This window comes from Oryctolagus cuniculus, chromosome 1 (assembly GCF_964237555.1).
Source record: "Oryctolagus cuniculus chromosome 1, mOryCun1.1, whole genome shotgun sequence".
Lineage (NCBI taxonomy): Eukaryota > Metazoa > Chordata > Mammalia > Lagomorpha > Leporidae > Oryctolagus > Oryctolagus cuniculus.
This window is the reverse complement of record NC_091432.1, coordinates 222814146-222832637: the sequence shown is the minus strand read 5'-3', so window position 1 is coordinate 222832637 and position 18492 is coordinate 222814146. Positions and strand designations below refer to the sequence as shown.

Below are 18492 nucleotides of genomic sequence, written 5' to 3'. Positions count from 1 at the left end.
TTCCCAAATTCAGTCAGTACCAGAAAAAGAGCCTGAGTCTTCCTTACTCTGGTTTACACAAATCACAAGGAGATGGCCATGACAGCCAGATTCAAGGCAACCAAAGTTAGAGTTTAGGAACCGATGAGAACAGCTACCAGGAGAGGTCCATCTCACTTGAAGTTGGCCAGTGATTGGGGAATAATTCCTAGGCTCGCCAGAGCTGGGACTTGAGGGAGAGTGCTCAGCCCCTGAATGCAGATGGGAACAGTTCTACCATTTTCTTCATATCCCTGTCATTCTTCATCCACTTCCTACCTCTCTGCAAAGACAAGAAGGATTTTTCATCTGATTGGTCATGTTTGAATTGTAAGTTGGCTTGAATCAGAAACAGGCTTGCTGTGCTTCAAAATCAGGAATCAGATATTAGCACCTTCCTTACATGTGCTTTGTATCTTTAAGAAGCAGAAAGCACAAGTTAAACTAGATTCCCCTGGGGAAAACTGTCTTTCCCCACAGGCAATCTGAGTGTGATAGTGCAAGTTATAGTAAAGGAGCAAGAGGGTGTGCACTGAGGTCTTGAATCTGAGCATCAACTCCAATCCAACTAAGTCTCAAAGCTAAGCATCAACTTCAACCCAGATTTCAAATGGAGATCTCATCACTGTGTCATTAGACACTTGCATGAGTATTCACAAAAAGTGGTAAATGTAATTTTCCAGAGTCAATGTTCCTTTTTCTTCAAAATACAATGGGTGGGATTATGTTTGAGATCCCTGTCCATCCAAATCCTCTCCTTGGCTACCCTATCATCTTGCAGCCCCAAAGGCTCCCACCTCACTCAAGTTCCCTGATATCTGCGCAGAGACATTTGGGCTGCACATCTGTGGGCGGTTTAAGATCCTGTGAATTACGCAGATCCTGGCTCTTATATCATCAATTATTCTGGTCCTTCGTGTGGGTCTGTGTGGGCTGCATGGTGTGATTTCTGGTTCTCTCCCTGCGGGGATTCTTAGCAGCCTGACCTTTGAATCACTTCACTGAATCGCTTTTCTAGTAATGGTCCCTCCTCCCACCTTTCTCCTCCTGACACCCATTTTGACTAACATAATGGTGCCTAACCTGCACTGTTGTGTTCTCAGGTCCCCCTTTCTCCCTTTTCAGTGCAAAGTTTGTTACTCTCCCAAAGAAACAAATCAAGCATCACGTTCTCTCTTGGAGTCCTGATGATTTTAAAGCATTGATTTATTTCCCTAAATAATAGGAATAATACAACATTCTAAAAGAACATAGAAAAAAAAATCCTTGCTTTGAACATTAAACTCCCTTGAGATTTTTGCACTAATACATACACACATATGTACACACATGTTCAAATCTGCATATTTACGTACCTTACTTTTCTGAGGGAAAATAGTTGCTAGATAAAACAAATAAATGACACAAATGTGTATATAGATATAAATGCAATTTTCTGCCACAGTCTAACTGCAGAAATGGCCTCCTGAGGTCAGGTGCTCAGAGGGATCCTGTTCCCTTTCTAATAAAGATCCAGTGGCATTTATGCAGGGATATGCTGCCAGGTAATTGTGCTGTTGCTACTTTATTTCTTAAGTTCCCTAAAGCCAGAATAATGTCACCATCTCTAACAGCTGAATCTGGAAAGTACTAAGTTGCTATGAACCACTTTTCCCCAAATCCTGCAGGAGATAGCCACTGACACCACAGGGAGGAGCAGGACTAGTGGCACACGCTGGGCTCACATATTGTATGTATAGGAGTGGTCACACTCCTCAGCTTGTCAGGTGGCTGATGGTTTGGCTATATTTTCCTTTTCTCACTGATAAAGATCTTTGCCAAATCATGAATTAAACTTCTGCATCTGTATTTAATTGTAATTGTCATTCTTTCTTTGCCTATAAGTTTCTTTGTAGAATATGCCAACATAAAATAATAATGAGAGGCGCAAAAATAGTGCTTCTTACCCAAACCCCCCCTCAGTGTATCATCACACTGTTGAATCTATATTTAGAACTTGTCTCTTAGGTCTCCTCTTTGGGTAATATACTGTTCACTTTAGTACAATTTTAACTTACCAATAATTGAGGTTTTTCTGAATAACTTATGGTTATTGATTTCTAGGATAATTTCATTTAGTTAAAGTCTGTACTCTGTAGGATATTGATCTTATAAAATTTATGTTGACCTATTTAATATTCTAGCATATGGTCTATCTTGATACACATAACATACATACTTTATGAGTCTGTATTCTCAGTGTGTCTGAGCTTAGATTAATAAACTCAATATCCTTACTGATTTTTTGTTTAGTTACCTGTCAATTATTGAAGATGGATATTATAATCATCAATTTTGATTGTGGATTTATTTCCTTTTGACTTTAATTCTATCAGTTTTGCTTCATGTATTTTGAAACTCTTATTAGACACTTATACATTTCTGGTTACCATATATTCCTAGTGTATTGACCATTTTTCAGTATTGGATACTGCTCTAAATTTAAATATAACTGTACTCTTTGCTTTCATTTGACAATGACTATAGCAATAATAGCTTCAGATAAAATCAGTAGGTGAAAATTTAATTACAAACAGAATATATTTTGATGGTCTTAAAGTATCTCCCAAGAAGCAACATATTAATGACAAAGGCAAAAACAGTAATCTTAGAAAAACAAAAATTCAGCAGGCACCGCCTAACAAAGTGATCAAAGTTAAGCACCAGAAATAGGACAAATAGGCACTATTTTCTGGATATTTTGTAGTAAAAATGACACAATATTATCTCCAAAGTACTCCTGCCAAAAATGCATCACTTGAGCTTACTCATTAGAGAGCATCCTTCATCCAATTTGAGGAGTATTCGACCAAAGAGCTCCTGGGTTTTCCCAAAGCTCAAGGTTGTGAAGACAGAGGCTGAAAAACCATTCCACAATACTGGAAATCAATGGCACATGACAACTGAGTGCAGCATTTAATCCTGGATTAAATTCTGACCTAGGAGAAAAATTATTTTTGCTGTAAGAAAGACCCTTGTGAGTCAACTGTGAATAAATAAGTAGATTTGCTGATTAGATGATAATACAGTATCAATGTTAATTTCCTGATTTTGATCATTGTATTGGTGCTTACATAAGAGAGTGTCCTGGTTTTAGGGGAAACACATGATGACATACTTAAGCCTACGATGAATTTATGTATGAAAATAGCCTCAAAAATGAAGAAAAATTCAGTACACTTGCACATATAAATCTACACACAGATGAACAGAGAAAGGGAGAGGAAGAGGTTGGGGAGGAAAAGACAGAGAGATATGAAAAGAAAAATGTCAATAAATGTGATCAATGTTAACATTTGGTGAACCTATGTAGAGAACATGTAAAAGTTCTAGAAGCTCATTTGCAACTTTCAATGCATTTTAAATAATTTTAAAAAGAAGTTGAAGTATTCCTTATCTTGAAGTCTATTTTGTCTGATATTAATGTAGTCATTTCAGCTTTTTTAATCTTATTATTTACATGGTGTTTTTTTTTTTATTCCACCCTTTTGCTCCAATCTGTGACTTCGTATTTAAAGCACCATGCAAGGACATTGCATCTTGCTTTTTCAGTTTGACAGTCTCAGGCTTTTAATTGTAGTGTGGATTTCATTTAGACTTAATATTATTATTCATATGGTTGGATTTAGGTCTACTTTATTTTTATTACTTTGCTATTTGTCCTTTCTTGCTTTCATTTGAGTTAATCAAATATTTCCGAGCATTTCATTTTAATTCTTGTATTGACTTTTCAGCTATACTTCTTCACTATTTTTTAAATGGTTGTCAGAGAAAGTGCAATATATATCCTTAGATTATTACAGTCTAGTTAAAGTTAGTGCCACTATTTCTATTAAGGGGAAACCCTTGCAATGTTAGCATTCTAGTCATAACTCTTCTTTCCTCTAAGGTTACACATTGTATAGAGGGTGCTTCAAAGTTTGTGGAAAATTGAATTAAAAGATCAATTTCCAAATTTTAGTAGCACAGCAAAACTTACCTTTTAATTCCGTTTTCTAAACTACTTTGCAGTCATCTCATATTTCTATGATGTACTGCTTTGTTGTGTCCCATAGTCATTGAGGTTTTGCTGTTAAGTCTTTTCTCATTTTCTAGGCTCCATTATTATGTGTTTAAGTTCATTGATTCCTTTTTTCTGCTGTCTCTAATCTGCTCTTCAGGCAAACCAGTGAATATTTTATTTGGAATACTATATTTCTCATTTCTTAAATTTCATTTTGATTCTTCTCTAAAGTTTCCTTTTATGAGCTATAGATACCCTTATTATGATGTTATATTCCTTAGTGTCTGTCGCTCCCCCTCTTCGTGGAGGAACGACACAGGACCCTGCGCTGTTCTTTCGTCTGCTCGGCCCTCCCCGGGTTTGCTGCTGGTTCTTCCTGGGTTGGCTACTGTCCCTTCCACCTCCGTGGAAGGGCAGTTCCCCCTGGCCACATTCCCCACTTCTGCAGGGGAGCGGCACACCGCCGGCCGGCTCTCTCGGGGGCTGCACAGGTGTTCCCTTAGATATTCCCCTTAGATGTTCCTTGTGCATGCCGTCTCTCTCCTCCTTTATAGTCCTCCTCCGCCAATCCCAACTCGGCTGCCCACACGCCGAGTACGCTGCTCTCCTCCAATCAGGAGCAAGTCCTACAGTTTATTGGCTGAACTGGAGGCAGCTGTGTAGAAACTGTTTTCTCCTCTCCCAGCGCCATATTGTGGGAGAGCAGATGCATAGAATAAGTCTTAATTCCAATAACAGTCTAGTCCGGGTTGCTCCCCACAGATCCCCCTTTCTTTTTATTTTTTGGCGTTGATACGCGCCTGTCTTCGGTGTCCCGCGGCACACACTCTGCTCTACTTGCTAGAGTTGCCACAGGTTCTTACAAGTCCTATCAATCAGGCAAACCGAATCCGGGTCCTCTCTTCGCCATGTTGTGAGGAGGTTTTTAGGCGCTGATGCGTACCTGTCTTCGGTGACCTGCGGCTCATACTCTGGTCGAGCCTCCTGCTGGTGCTTACCGCCTTAATCAGGCAGACCTAATCCAAGCTTTCTCATTGCCATATTGTGGGGGAGACTTATTAGTGTTGGTTCGTGCCTATCTTCGGTGACCTGCAGCTCATACTCTGGTCGAGCCGCCTGCTGGTGCTTACCGCCTTACTAATCAGGCAGACCGAATCCAAGCTCTCTCATTGCTGTGTTGTGGGGAGGCCTTACTGATGTTAATTCGTGCCTGTCTTCGGTGACCTGCGGCTCATACTCTGGTCGAGCCGCCCGCAGGTGCTCATCGCCTCACTAATCAGGCAGTCCGAATCCAAGCTCTCTCATTGCCATGTTGTGGGGAGGCCTTTCTATTTCTCTATTTCTCTATCTCCGGGCATTCCTATTTCTCCCATTTTACTTCTATCTTCCAGCATTCCTATTTCTCTCATTTTACTTCTAAACTTCTGTTTCTCTTATCCCTGCGGCTTTCCGGCACCCGCCCCGAGGCTGCTTCTCGGTGCCTCGCTGCCCCGCGGCAGCTTAACGGCTCTGCGCGGCTTCCCGGCGCCTCGCCCCGCCGGCAGGCTCCCGGCTCTGTGCGGCTCGGCTTCACGAGCACACTCTGCAGTCTCCACGCCCTTCGCGTCTGAACCACGGCCTCGCGCCAGCCCCGCGTTCCCTATCTATTCACGCCCCGTGCTCTCTCTGCACGCGGCGGCTTCCGCGAGTCACACAGCGTAGCTTGCGTCTCCGCCACTAGCATTCAATCTAAGTTCCCCGGGCTAACCTGGCGAATTCAACCCAGCTCACGTCTCCGCCCCACGATTTGGCTTCCCGTCCTTTGCTCCCCGGGCTAAACAGATGGATTCCAACTGGGCTTACGTTTCCACTTCTGGTTTTAACTTTTTGCCCCCTATTCCCGGGCTAACTTGAGAATCCCAAAGTGGCTTTCGTTTCCGCCTCGGCCTGCCCCCCGCGGCTTCAATTTCCCTAACATTTTTCTCTACCCGGTATGTTTCCCCAAGCTTTCCTCCAACAATACTCCTCCCTCATTTCTCCTGGCCTCTCCCCACAGTCCGCATCCGAGTCTGTTTGTTCTAGCTTTCACTTTCGCTTTCGACCTTAGAGATTTCTCCCAGCTTCCCCCCGTAGTCCGTATCCGAGTCTATGCCTAGGTTTTCAATAGCTTCTTCCGGCACCTTTTTCGTCCGGCTTTCCCCTAGGCTGTTTTCTAGTCTCTCTCTCCGATATTTTCCACTTCTTCCCGTTTCTTCCCTCCTAAGTTTCCTATCCGACCTAGGTTTCCTATCCGAGTCACGGCACCATTATGTCGCTCCCCCTCTTCGTGGAGGAACGACACAGGACCCTGCACTGTTCTTTCGTCTGCTCGGCCCTCCCCGGGTTTGCTGCTGGTTCTTCCTGGGTTGGCTACTGTCCCTTCCACCTCCGTGGAAGGGCAGTCCCCCTGGCCACATTCCCCACTTCTGCAGGGGAGCGGCACACCGCCGGCCGGCTCTCTCGGGGGCTGCACAGGTGTTCCCTTAGATGTTCCCCTTAGATGTTCCTGGTGCATGCCGTCTCTCTCCTCCTTTATAGTCCTCCTCCGCCAATCCCAACTCGGCTGCCCACACGCCGAGTACGCTGCTCTCCTCCAATCAGGAGCAAGTCCTACAGTTTATTGGCTGAACTGGAGGCAGCTGTGTAGAAACTGTTTTCTCCTCTCCCAGCGCCATATTGTGGGAGAGCAGATGCATAGAATAAGTCTTAATTCCAATAACAGTCTAGTCCAGGTTGCTCCCCACAGTGTCCTTGAGTATATTCACAATAGCTTCTTTAAAGTACCATTTTGCTAATTTCAACACATGGATTATCTCAGGATCTGTTTAATGATTGAGGGTCACATCTTCCATCTTTTTGTTATAAATCTCATTTATTTTAATTTCTTTAATTGTTATTTTAATTTTTAAACATTTTATTTAAGCTATAAATTTCATGTATTTTCTATACACAGATTCAGGTACATAGTGATACTTTCCACCCTTCATGCCTCCTGCCCACATTCCAATCCTTCTTCCTTTGCCCTTTCTATTCCCATTCCTATTTTATAGAAAGATCTATTTCAGTTAACTTTATATTCATAAGATTAACCCTACACTAAGAGATCAACAAATACTGTGAAGAAAAAAAACACTATACCTAAACAATTGACACAAGAGCTGTTAAAAATTATAGAATTTCAAAGTGTCAATTTCCTGTGCTTCTGGGAACTTTTCTAAGAAGTCTTTCCTATGCCAATATCTTGCACTTTTCCCAATGTTCTCTACTAATTTGATAGTATCAGGTTATAGATTTAGGTTTTTGATCCATTTTGAGTAGATTTTTGTATAAGGTATAATGTACAGGGCTATTATCATAATTCTGAGTGTGGAGATCTGGTGTCCCCAGGACCATTTGTTAAAGAGACTGTCCTTGCTCCAGAGATTGATTTAGCTCCTTTGTCAAAGATACTTTGGTTGTAGATGTGTGGATTGATTTCTGGAGTTTCTTTTATGTTCCATTTGTCTACGTGTCTGTTTTTGTGCCACTACCAGGCTGTTTTGATTATGACTGCCCTGTAGTATGTCTTGAAATAAGGTACTGTAATGACTCTGGCTTTGTTTTTGTTGTATAACATTGCTTTAGCTATTTGGGATCTCTTGTGTTTCCATATGAATTTTCGTATCATTTTTTTCTAGATCTGCAAAGAATGTCATTGGGATTTTTATTGGGATCACATCAAATCTTTAAATTGCTTTTGATAGTATGGACATTTTGATGATGTTGATTCTTCTAATCCATGAACATGGAAGATTTTCCATTTTTAAATGTCCTCTTCCATTTATTTCTTTAATGTTTTGTAATTTTCATTATATAGATCTTTGACATCATTGATTAAATTTATTCCAGGATATTTGATTGTTTTTGGAGCTATTGTGAATGAGATTAATCTTAAAAATTCTTTCTCAGCACAGCTCTTCCCTCTCTTATTCCCACTCTTATATTTAACAGTGATCACTTTTCAGTTAAGTTTCAGCACTTAAGAAGAATTGTGTATTGATTACAGTATTCAACCAAAAGTATTAAGTAGAACAAACAAAAAAAAATACTAAGAGGGATAACATATCAAGTTACTCATCAACAGTCAGGGTGAGGGCTGATCAAGTCACCGTTTCTCATAGTGTTCATTTCACTTTAACAGGTTTCCTTTTTGGTGCTCAGTTAGTTGTCACCTATCAAGGAGAACAAGTGGTATTTGTCCCTTTGGGACTGGCTTATTTCACTCAGCATAATGTTTTCCAAATTCCTAACAGGGATCACTTTACAGTTAAAATATAAACACCTGAGAATAATTGTGTGTTAATTACAGAGTTCAACCAACGGTACTAGAACAAAAAAAAATACTAAAATGGACAAAGTATTACATTGTACTTCAACCCTTTTGGTTGAATACTGTAATCAATACACAATTCTTCTTAAGTGCTGAAACTTAACTGAAAAGTGATCGCTGTTAAATATAAGAGTGGGAATAAGAGAGGGAAGAGATGTGCAATTCGGGAACATGCTCAAGCTGACTCACCTAAACGGTAGAGTTAGAAACATACCAGGGGATTCCAATTCAATCCCATCAAGGTGACATGTACCAATGCCATCTTACTAGTCCCAGTGATCAATTTCTGTTCACTATTGATCATAATGATAGGAGTAAGAACCAAAGGGATCACATAAACAAGAATAGTGTCTGCAAATACTAGCTGATAGAATAAAAAAGGGAGAGAATGATCCAACATGGGAAGTGAGATACACAGCAGACCCATAGAATGGCACATGTCCTGAACAGCACTCTGGCCTCAGAATCAGCCCTTAAGGCATGCGGATCTGGCTGAAAAGCCCATGAGAGTATTTCAGGCATGGAAAGCCAAGACACTCTGGAAAAAAAAAAAAAAGAAAAAAAAAAAAAAAGCTAAATGAAAGATCTCCGCGAGTGAGATCCCAGTGGAAAGAGTGGGTCATCAAAGAAGGAGGTACCTTTCTCTGAAGGGAGGAGAGAACTTTCACTTTGACCATGGCCTTGTCTAAAAATTATCAGAGTCAGTGAACTCAGGGGGCTTCCATAGCCTTGGCAGCTCATGACAAGAGTCTAGGGTGATTACTGATACACTCTTGAAACAAGAGTGTCAAGTTGTTAAGTCAACAACAGGAGTCACTGTGCACTTACTCCTCATGTAGGATCTTTGTCCTTAGTGTGCTGTACATTGAGATTTAATGCTATAACTAGTACTCAAACAGTATTTTTCACTTTATGTTTCTGTATGGGAGCAAACTGTTGAAATCTTTACTTAATGTATGCTAAACTGATCTTCTGTGTAGAAAGAGAAATGAAAATGAATCTTGATGTGAATGGAAGGGGAGAGGTAGTGGGAAAGGGGAGGGTTGTGGGTGGGAGAGACGTTATGGGGGGGAAGCCATTGTAATCCATAAGCTGTACTTTGGAAATTTATATTCATTAAATAAAAGTTAAAAAAAAAGAAAAAAATTCTTTCTCAGCCATGGCATTGTCTGTGTATTCAAAGGCTATTTATTTTTCCTTGTTGACTTTATATCCTGCCATTTACCAAACTCTTTTATTAGTTCCAAAAGTCTATCAGTGGAGTCTTTTGGATCCCCTATATATAGAATCATGACATCTGCAAATAGGGATAATATGACTTCCTCCTTTCCAATTTGTAATCTTTTTCCTCCCTAATGGCCCCGGCTAAAACTTCCAAGACGATATTGAATAACAATGGTGAGAGTTAGCATCTTGTCTGGTTATATATTTTAGAGGGAATATTTCCAGCTTTTCCCCACTCAGTAGGATGCTGGCTGTGGTTTTGTCATAAATTCCCTTGATTGTGTTGAGGAATGTTCATTCTATCCCCTGTTTGCTGCAGGTTTTCATCATGAAAAGATGTATTTTATCAAATGCTTTCTTTGCATCTATTGAGATAACCATATGGTTTTTGTACTTCAGTTTGTTTATGTGATTTAACACATTGATTTGTGAATATTGAACCATCCCTGCATACCAGGACTGGGTGAATAATCTTTCTGATGTGTTGCTGGATTCAATTAGCTAATATTTTGTTTGGAATTTTTGAATTTATGTTCATCAGTGATATTGGTATATAGTTCTCTTTCTCTGTTGCATCTTTTTCTGGTTAAGTAATTAAGGTAATACGGGCTTCATAGAAGGAGATTGGGAGGATTCCCTCCCTTTCAATTGTTTTGAATAATTTGAATTACTTCTTTAAATGTCTGATAGAGCTCAGCAGTGAAGCTGTCTGGTGCTGGGCTTTTTGTTATTGGAAAGATTTTATTACTGGTTCAATCTCCATCTTGGTTATTTTTCTGTTTAGGTTTTCTATGTATTCATGACTCAATTTTGGTAGATTGTGTGTGTCTAGGAATCTATCCATTTCTTCTAGGTTTCCTGATTTGTTGCCATGCAGATCTTTTTGGTAATTCCTGATTATTCATTTTTTTCTGTGGTATCTGTTGTTATAGTTTCTATTTTATCTCTGATTTTATTGACCTAGGCAGAGAGAGATAGAATGTTCCTCCATCCAACGGTTCACACCTCAGTTAGCCACAATGGCCAGAGTTGTGCCAATCCGAAGCCAGGAGCCAGGATCTTCCTCTGGGTCTTCCTATGTGGGTTCAGGAGCTCAAGGACCTGGGCCATCCTCCACTTCTTTCCCAGGCCATAGCAGAGATCTGGATCAGAAGTAGAGCAGCCAGGACTCAAACTGGCAGGTTCACTCCTCAAATGGCGGCAATGGGCAGAGCTGCACTGATACAAAGCCAGGAGCCAGATGCTGCTTCTCAGTCTCCCACATGGGTGCAGGGTTCCAAGCACTTGGGTGATCTTCTACTGCTTTCCCAGTCCATAGCAGAGAGCTGAATTAGAAGAGGAATAGCTGGAATTAGAACTGGCACCCATACGGGATGTCAACACTTGTATAATCTAAAAAAAATTTTTAAAAATAAATAAATCAAAGTGTAAATTTATCTCCTGTGTATTACCTTTTGTATTATTAGGGCTACTATTATTGTTATTCATTATTATTGTTGATATTATATACTGGATGTTATGGAGGGTACCTTTTTGAGATTAGATTTTCTTGTACTCTTTTTAAAGAGTGTTTTTGTTACTTTTGCAAAAAGGCAATTGATTTATTACAGAGTTTTCCATATGTATGCGAAACTGTCCCCCATCATTTTCTGGAGCACCTCTTGCAACTGTGAACTCACTATCTCCTGAAAAGCCTAATCTTTCTGACAACTCTATTAAAATATTCTTTTTTTGTGTTTAATCACAATGTTCCATCTTTGTAATTTCACCCAGGAGTCACAGAGACATGTCTGTTACCTTTTTAAAATGACAGTACTTTTTATATCTAAAAATGGTGATCATGTTTCTCATCACTCATTTGTTTTTTTCTGAAAAATGTAGCTTTTGGTTCAATCAGCTCCTTTCCACTTTCTTTTTTTAATCAAAGGTTTCATGGAAGAATTTTTGATTATTGGTGAAGTCGTGAAACTGTGTCTAACTGATATGCTTTCTGTGTGTGGGAAGTTTTCTGGGAGGGGCTCTCATAGATTTCATCAGAGTCTCAAAGGTGTTAGTATTGTTAACTACTTTATTAATGTATTTATTAGAATCTTCTCTTATCTCTGAAACACTATACATAGGGCTTGGGGGGAAGAATGTGGAACAGCCCTATCTGGCTTTGAATTCTTGCTCTGCTGTGTGCTCATGGACCAGTTACAGTTTTCCTCACATATAAAACAAGGATGATATTAATCACCTACTTTGGGGACTGTTTTGAGAGTTAAATAAGGCAATACATATAAAAATCACTCACAGTGCCTAGTGTGTAGTGCTTTATGAAGATCTGTTATAATAGAATTAACATTTCTATTGGAATCATTCTAATCTATCAGGATAACTGGGTTGCCCTTAATCCACTGAGCATGATTTTTTTCTTTCAGCGCTTGTCAGGAACAAGCAGGTGATATATATTTCAAAGGGAAATCTAGGGCAAAAGCTAAGATGGGAGAGGGAGCAGATGTTACAGGTGTTGGAAATCTTCCCTATAATCTGTGAAAGTGCAAAGATCACCTGCAGTCGGTCTCAGACTGGTTCTATCAGAATCATCTGGGTCATGTTTAAAAATTTTGCCTTTTAAGCCCCCTCTCCGGTCTATTCTACTGGAATTCTTGGGCTGTGCCCCACACCTTTCAACCCTCACAGTTCTGAAACAGTAATGTTGTCACTATCCCAAGAAGCACTGTTCAGGGAAGTGCAGGCAAATGACTCCCAAGGAAAGGACCATCATGAGAGTAGCTAACTATAGGTAAGACAGTGATCAGCATCTCCATTGTTTTGATGATAGGTGCATAGAGGAGGAGAAGGGAAAAGTAACTTCAGTCTAATCATTCATAAAAAATAGAAAGGTCAGGCCTGAAACACATCTATTGCCTTCACAGTCAGTGCTTTCTCTGACATACAATTTCATCTAATAATTATTTCAGTTGAGTCAAAGACAGAGCCTCTATCATCTGCTTCGGAGGCTATTGTGACAAATGACCCATCTTGATTTTGTGCTTTATGAGAGTCATTATCATCTCAGTTTATCTCTCTCTAAAATTGGTACAGTCCTGACCTTAAAGAATTAGGGTGCTGTGAAGTTTAATTAATGTGGACTGAGTCCTCAGATGCCTCTGATGAGAGGTGCTGCCTTGATGCACAGTATTATTATTACAATTTACCATTTGTCAGGGCCAGATCACCTGCTGGGCTGTGCATTATGTTGCATTCGAAAGAAGAGCACAGAAATGCTAGCATATCAGCAGCTGCTTAGAAATCCAATCTGATCCTGAACTTGCTCATTCCCTCTATTTCTTTTACTTGAACATCAAATTTATCTCAGATCACAGGGTTGATTTGTAGCTCCCTACAAGTCCTAGAAGAAGCTTGTCGAGAAGTACTAGAATAAAGAGAAATGAGCTCCTGCTTCAGAGGCAAAAGATTATGGGCTTGACTCCTGGTCTCCTGCTCACTAGTTGAGTAACTATGGTAACTCTTTTCATCTCTTCTTGGTGTTGTGGAGATTATACCTCACTTTCTCAGGGTACTTTAGGAGCACAAATGAGCTAAAGTATGCAGGTCATTATACACAACATCTGCCTGAATGATGAATTCCAGGGAAAGAAATTGATGTGAAAGTACCAGGAGAGAGCAAAGTCATAAAACAGAAGAAAAGCACCATGGGCCACAGTTGTTATGTAAAGATTATATGGCTACATTGAGCTAATCAAGAAAATGTTTAGCAAATATTTTCAGATGAAATAAAGGTAAATAGATGTTTATGAACTTACTCTGTCCTTGTAGCAATCCTGATAGACAGTTTCTCCTGTTTTCTTCTCACAGATGCTGTCATTGAATTTCATGGGTAGACCTGGGATCACACAAGCATCAAGGGTGCAGATGTGCTGTTATTGATATTTTTGTTACCCAACACCTCACATCCATGTTGTGGATGAATGTGTGAAGTTAACAGTCACATGTTTCGCTTTTTTTTTTAACCCCAACAGATAATTTTGTATTTGACAAAGTTACTTTAAAGAATCTTATGAAATAAAACAACTTTAAGGAGTATCTTGTCATGATGTTCACTTGATTATTCCTTTGAGTCTCTCAGAAGCTCAGAAAATGAGAATCTGGATGGGCATTTTCTGCAGTGATTGGAATGATGCTTGGGATGCCCACATTCCATACTGGACTGCCTGGGTTCCTGTTCTGGCTCTGTTTCTGATTCTAGCTTCCTGCTAAACATGTCCAGGGAAGCAGCTGTTTTGGTTCAAGTAATTGAGTCCTTGTCAAGCACGTGAGAAAACTGGATTGAGTTCTGGGTTTCTGGCTTCACCATGGCCCAATCTTGAATGTTGCAGGCATTTGAGAAGTGAACCAGAGGAGGAAAATCAATCTCTCTCTCTCTCTCTCTGTGTCTCTCTTTCTCTCCCCTCTCTGCCCCCATCTCTAATATAAGCGAAAATAAATACATGATTTTTAATGTGCATCAGCTTTTTCTATTTTATTTACATTCAAACTGAGACCTGGAGAGATTAAGAACAAGTGAGCAACCAATTAACATGATTTGTTTAAAAATCAAATACCAGGTATGTGCAGGGGCTTACATGCTGCCTTTGATGCCGACATCCCATATGGATACCTATTGATGTCCTGGCTGCTCCACTCCCAATACAGCTCCCTGCTAATGGCATGAGAAAAGCAGTGGAAAATGGCCCAAGCATTTGGATTCCTGCCACCAATGTGGGCGACCCAGATGAAGCTGCTGGCTCCTGGCTTTGGCCTTGCCATTGCAGCCATCTGGGAGAATAAAACAGTGGATGGAAGACCTCTATCTGTCCTTCTCTGTCTCTGTAACTATGATTTTCAACTAACTAACTAAATAAATAAAACTATTTTTTTTAAATCATATGTTCTATTGGATTCTGCACACTTTCCACTTCCCTGTTTTGATCTTAGTCATAAAAGATTTATTTTTTTATTTATTTGAAAGTCAGACTTACATAGAGAGAAGGAGAGAGAGAAAGAGAGATCTTCCATCTGCTGGTTCACTCCCCAAATGGCCACAGTGACCAGGGCTGGGCCAGGCTGAATCCAGGATCCTGGAGCTTCATTTGGGTTTCCCAGTTGGGTGCAGGGACCCAAGTACTTGGGCCATCTTCCACTGCTTTCTCAGGCACATTAGCAGTGAGCTGGATTGGAAGTGGAAGAGCTAGGACTCAAACCAGTACCCCTCTGGGATGATGGCACTGCCTGCAAAGGCTTAGCCACAGTGCCAGCTCCAGTCATATAATAATCTAAGTCAACTTTCCTTAAGCCAGAACAAACTCTTTTTCTTTATCTCCCTAGGGTAGAAACAGTCACTTTCTACCTAAACTGAAAAGGCTTCCAGTAGATAAATGCTTTCCCTCAACACAATCAAATGAGCTCCCAGGTGGGATATTCTGTGCTCGTATATTCAGTCCTCATCTCCCATCCCTACCTGTGTCCCTGAGCACCAATAACGCACTATCTGCCAGGTGAATACCAGCTCCCTTGCTGTGTTCTCTCTGTGGTAGAAATGGTTCATCACAGAGGGCTGCCTTCCAGAGGGCACTCACAGATGAGCCCGAGACATGGCAAGTTTTACTGATGTCTAGGGATTCTCCCTGCTTTCTATTCCATCCTGATTAATTTCACAGCTAATGGTTCTTCAGATTTGGTGATGTATGATGCTCTGTCGAGGACAAAAATATTAAACTTTTACTAATTAAATAGAACATCTTCATGCAGTGAGAGATTTTGCAAATGAGTGTAATTCACAGAAGATTATGTTCGCAAGAGAGTTCCATGGAAAAACTTTCTGATGACCAGGGAGTGATGAAAGGGAGAACTAGTATAGGAGGGAGAAGAGAAGATTAAAAAAAAAGTGAAGAATGAAGATAATGACATGTGTGCATTTATAAAAGGAGACACACAAAAGAAATAGACATAGCTTGAGACAGAGGCAAAGGGATAAAAGAATAAAGGGAAGAGATATAGACAAAGCCAGATATGTGTTAAAGGCATATTTGATTATTTTAGTGAGTGGACTCAAGGCAATATTAAACACTATCATACATATTAGCGCCTATATCATATAAAGATGTCTCCTAGACTTCTGTTTATGCAAATGTATAAATTATTGAAAACCTTCTCTGTGAGATACTAGGCTTGGACCAGGGGATCCAGTAAACAGAAACATACAAAATCTCCTTTCTGAAGTCCAATTAAAAAGAAATTCATCAAACACAGAATAACTGGACATATCCAATTTTTATGTTGCAGTTACAGAGATGGACAGATCTATGGGTGTACAAAAGCATGTTTAACAAATTACATTCATGTTTTATATAAAGAATGAGGGATACCAATCATAGCACTTATTTTTCTTCATTTTTAAGGCTCAGAGATGTAAACAGATGATCAAACTCTTAGGAGCACAATGTATATAGAACCAGTAGCTAATACAATGACTTCAAATAAACCACACATTTTTATTTAGAAATTAAGTAACAATGGAATAGGTCAAACATTTAAAAAAAAAAAGGTATAGCAAATGACACATCAGCCATTCATTTTTCTAACACTGGCTACCATATTTAGTCTTATGAAGTTAATGTTTGTGTCTTCCCAAAATTAATTTTTTAAAATCCCAATACTAGTGTGCTATTAAGAGGTAGAACTTTCTGAGGTGGTTGGATCAAGTGGGTAGAGCCCTTAGGAATGAAGCTAGTGCCATTAGAAAGAGACCTAGATTGCCACCCCCAAGGCCATGAAGATGGGTGACTGGATGACCTGCCACAGTTTCCTCATCAACGAAAAGATGAATGGGAAAGTATGAGACCTTCTTCCTGAGGCCGACAAAGTTAGCACCATGCTGGTGAGGAAGATCCAGAAGAATCACTAAGGACATAGCTCTTCATTTACAGCAGTGTCTATGACTCCATCAGCATGGGGAAACTGTGTGACATGTTTGGGATATGATATGCCCATGGTGCACTCCATCATCAGCAAGATGATCATTAATGAGGAGCTGATGGCCTCACTGGATCAACTGACACAGACAGTGGTGGTGCATCACACTGAGCGCACTGCCCATCAGAACCTGGTTCTGCAGCTGGCCGAGAAGCTGGACAGCCTGATGCAGAATAATGAGCAGGTGTTTGACCACAAACAGCCTGCAGCTACTTTTGAGACAAGAAGGATGGCTGCCACAAAAATGAGGGCTGCATGCACAGGGGTGGTTACTGCCAGCAGCAGTCTCAGATGGCCTACTGAGTGCCTCACTTCTCTGTGATCTGCACCATTCATCCTTTGAGTCCTAACCATTCCCCAGTCATTAAAGGTCTATTTAGAGTTAGAGAGAGAGAGAGAGAGAGAGAGAGAGAAAGATCCAGAGATCTCTCTTAGCCTTTTCACCATGAGAAGACAGAGCTAGAAGATGTCCTATATAAGGAAAAGGCCCTTTCTGGATGCTGATTCTGCTGGTACCTAGGTTTTGGACTTCTCAGCCTCTAGAACTGTGAGAAATACATTTCTATTGTTTTTAGGTGACCTATCTCTGATATTTTGTTATAGCAGCCCAAACAAAAGCATCTAATAAGTTTAAACTCTGAACCATCTGAGCCTTCTGTGGTTCAGGTATTTCATTTGTATTACCTTTGATCTTGAGAATCTCATGATGTGGGTGTCATATCTCTTTTACAAATGAGAGAGCTGAGACTTAGAAGGTTAAGGATCTTCCCTGAAATGTGAAAACTTTTAACTGGTATAGCAAAAAATTCCCACCCAGTGCTATTTAATTCCATGTTCTTTCAGATATGGCACACTGCCCAAGAGTAAAAAGGCAGAAAAGAATAAAAAAAATTTTCAACACTGACATTTGGAAATAGGACACCAGAATACTTTTACTTTCTCTTCTGTCCCGCTTCTCCTCTTCTTTTTATTGGCTAGGTGATTAAGAGACTTATTTTTGTTCCTTAAGGATTACTCACATGCTTACCCTCACTTCATCTCAGGTCTAAGGAATGTTGGCAGGAAAAGTAGCACACCTGTTCCTTCCTTTCTGTTTCTTCCTTTCCTGTTCACATCAGCATCTGAAGCTGCCATACTTTGTTAACACATTGCCATGATCCTTAACTGAAGGCAATAGGCTGCCAACTTGCAGTTGTTGCTATGGTGACCATGATGTCATAAGGTGACATTACGTCTGATGAGTAAAATGATGATTTCTTAAATTTGCTATTAACTTCACAAATATAGAATGCTGGAAGTTAAAGTAGAAGGCATCAAAGTTATGCAGAAACCCAACATTAGTGCATATTTTTCTTAGTTATCAAGTTGGACTCAACAGCCTCCATATGGTCTTGCCCTGCTTTAAGATATTGTAATTATGGGAGATGATGAATAATCACTTGTTGCAGAAAGAAACAGGATCAGTGGCATAGAGTAGCAAGAGTTGGGATTTCAATTGAACTCTATGTTGAAGAGCAAGACGGTCTTCCAGAAAGTCATTCAGATTTTCAAAAATTTTTTTTAATTTTTTAGAATTTTATCTAAGGTAAACAAATTTCATGTATTTCATATATACAATATACAGATTTGGGAACATAGGGATATTTCTCTCCCTTCCCTCCCTCTCACCCACACTCATACCTTTCATCTTCCTTCCTCTCCTAGTCCCTCTCTTAACTTTTATAGATTAACCCTATCTAAGTAAAGAGTTCAACAAGCAGTAAGAAGAAAAAAAATACTGTTCTTCAACTATAGAGACAAGGGC

At 40.0% G+C, this 18492-nt stretch overlaps 1 pseudogene; it reads left to right on the top strand.

Annotated features, from left to right (window-relative positions):
* Window positions 1–16991, top strand: part of LOC103352042 (eukaryotic translation initiation factor 3 subunit C pseudogene) — a 32118-nt pseudogene extending 15127 nt beyond the window's left edge.
* The last annotated feature ends 1501 nt before the right edge of the window (window positions 16992–18492 follow it).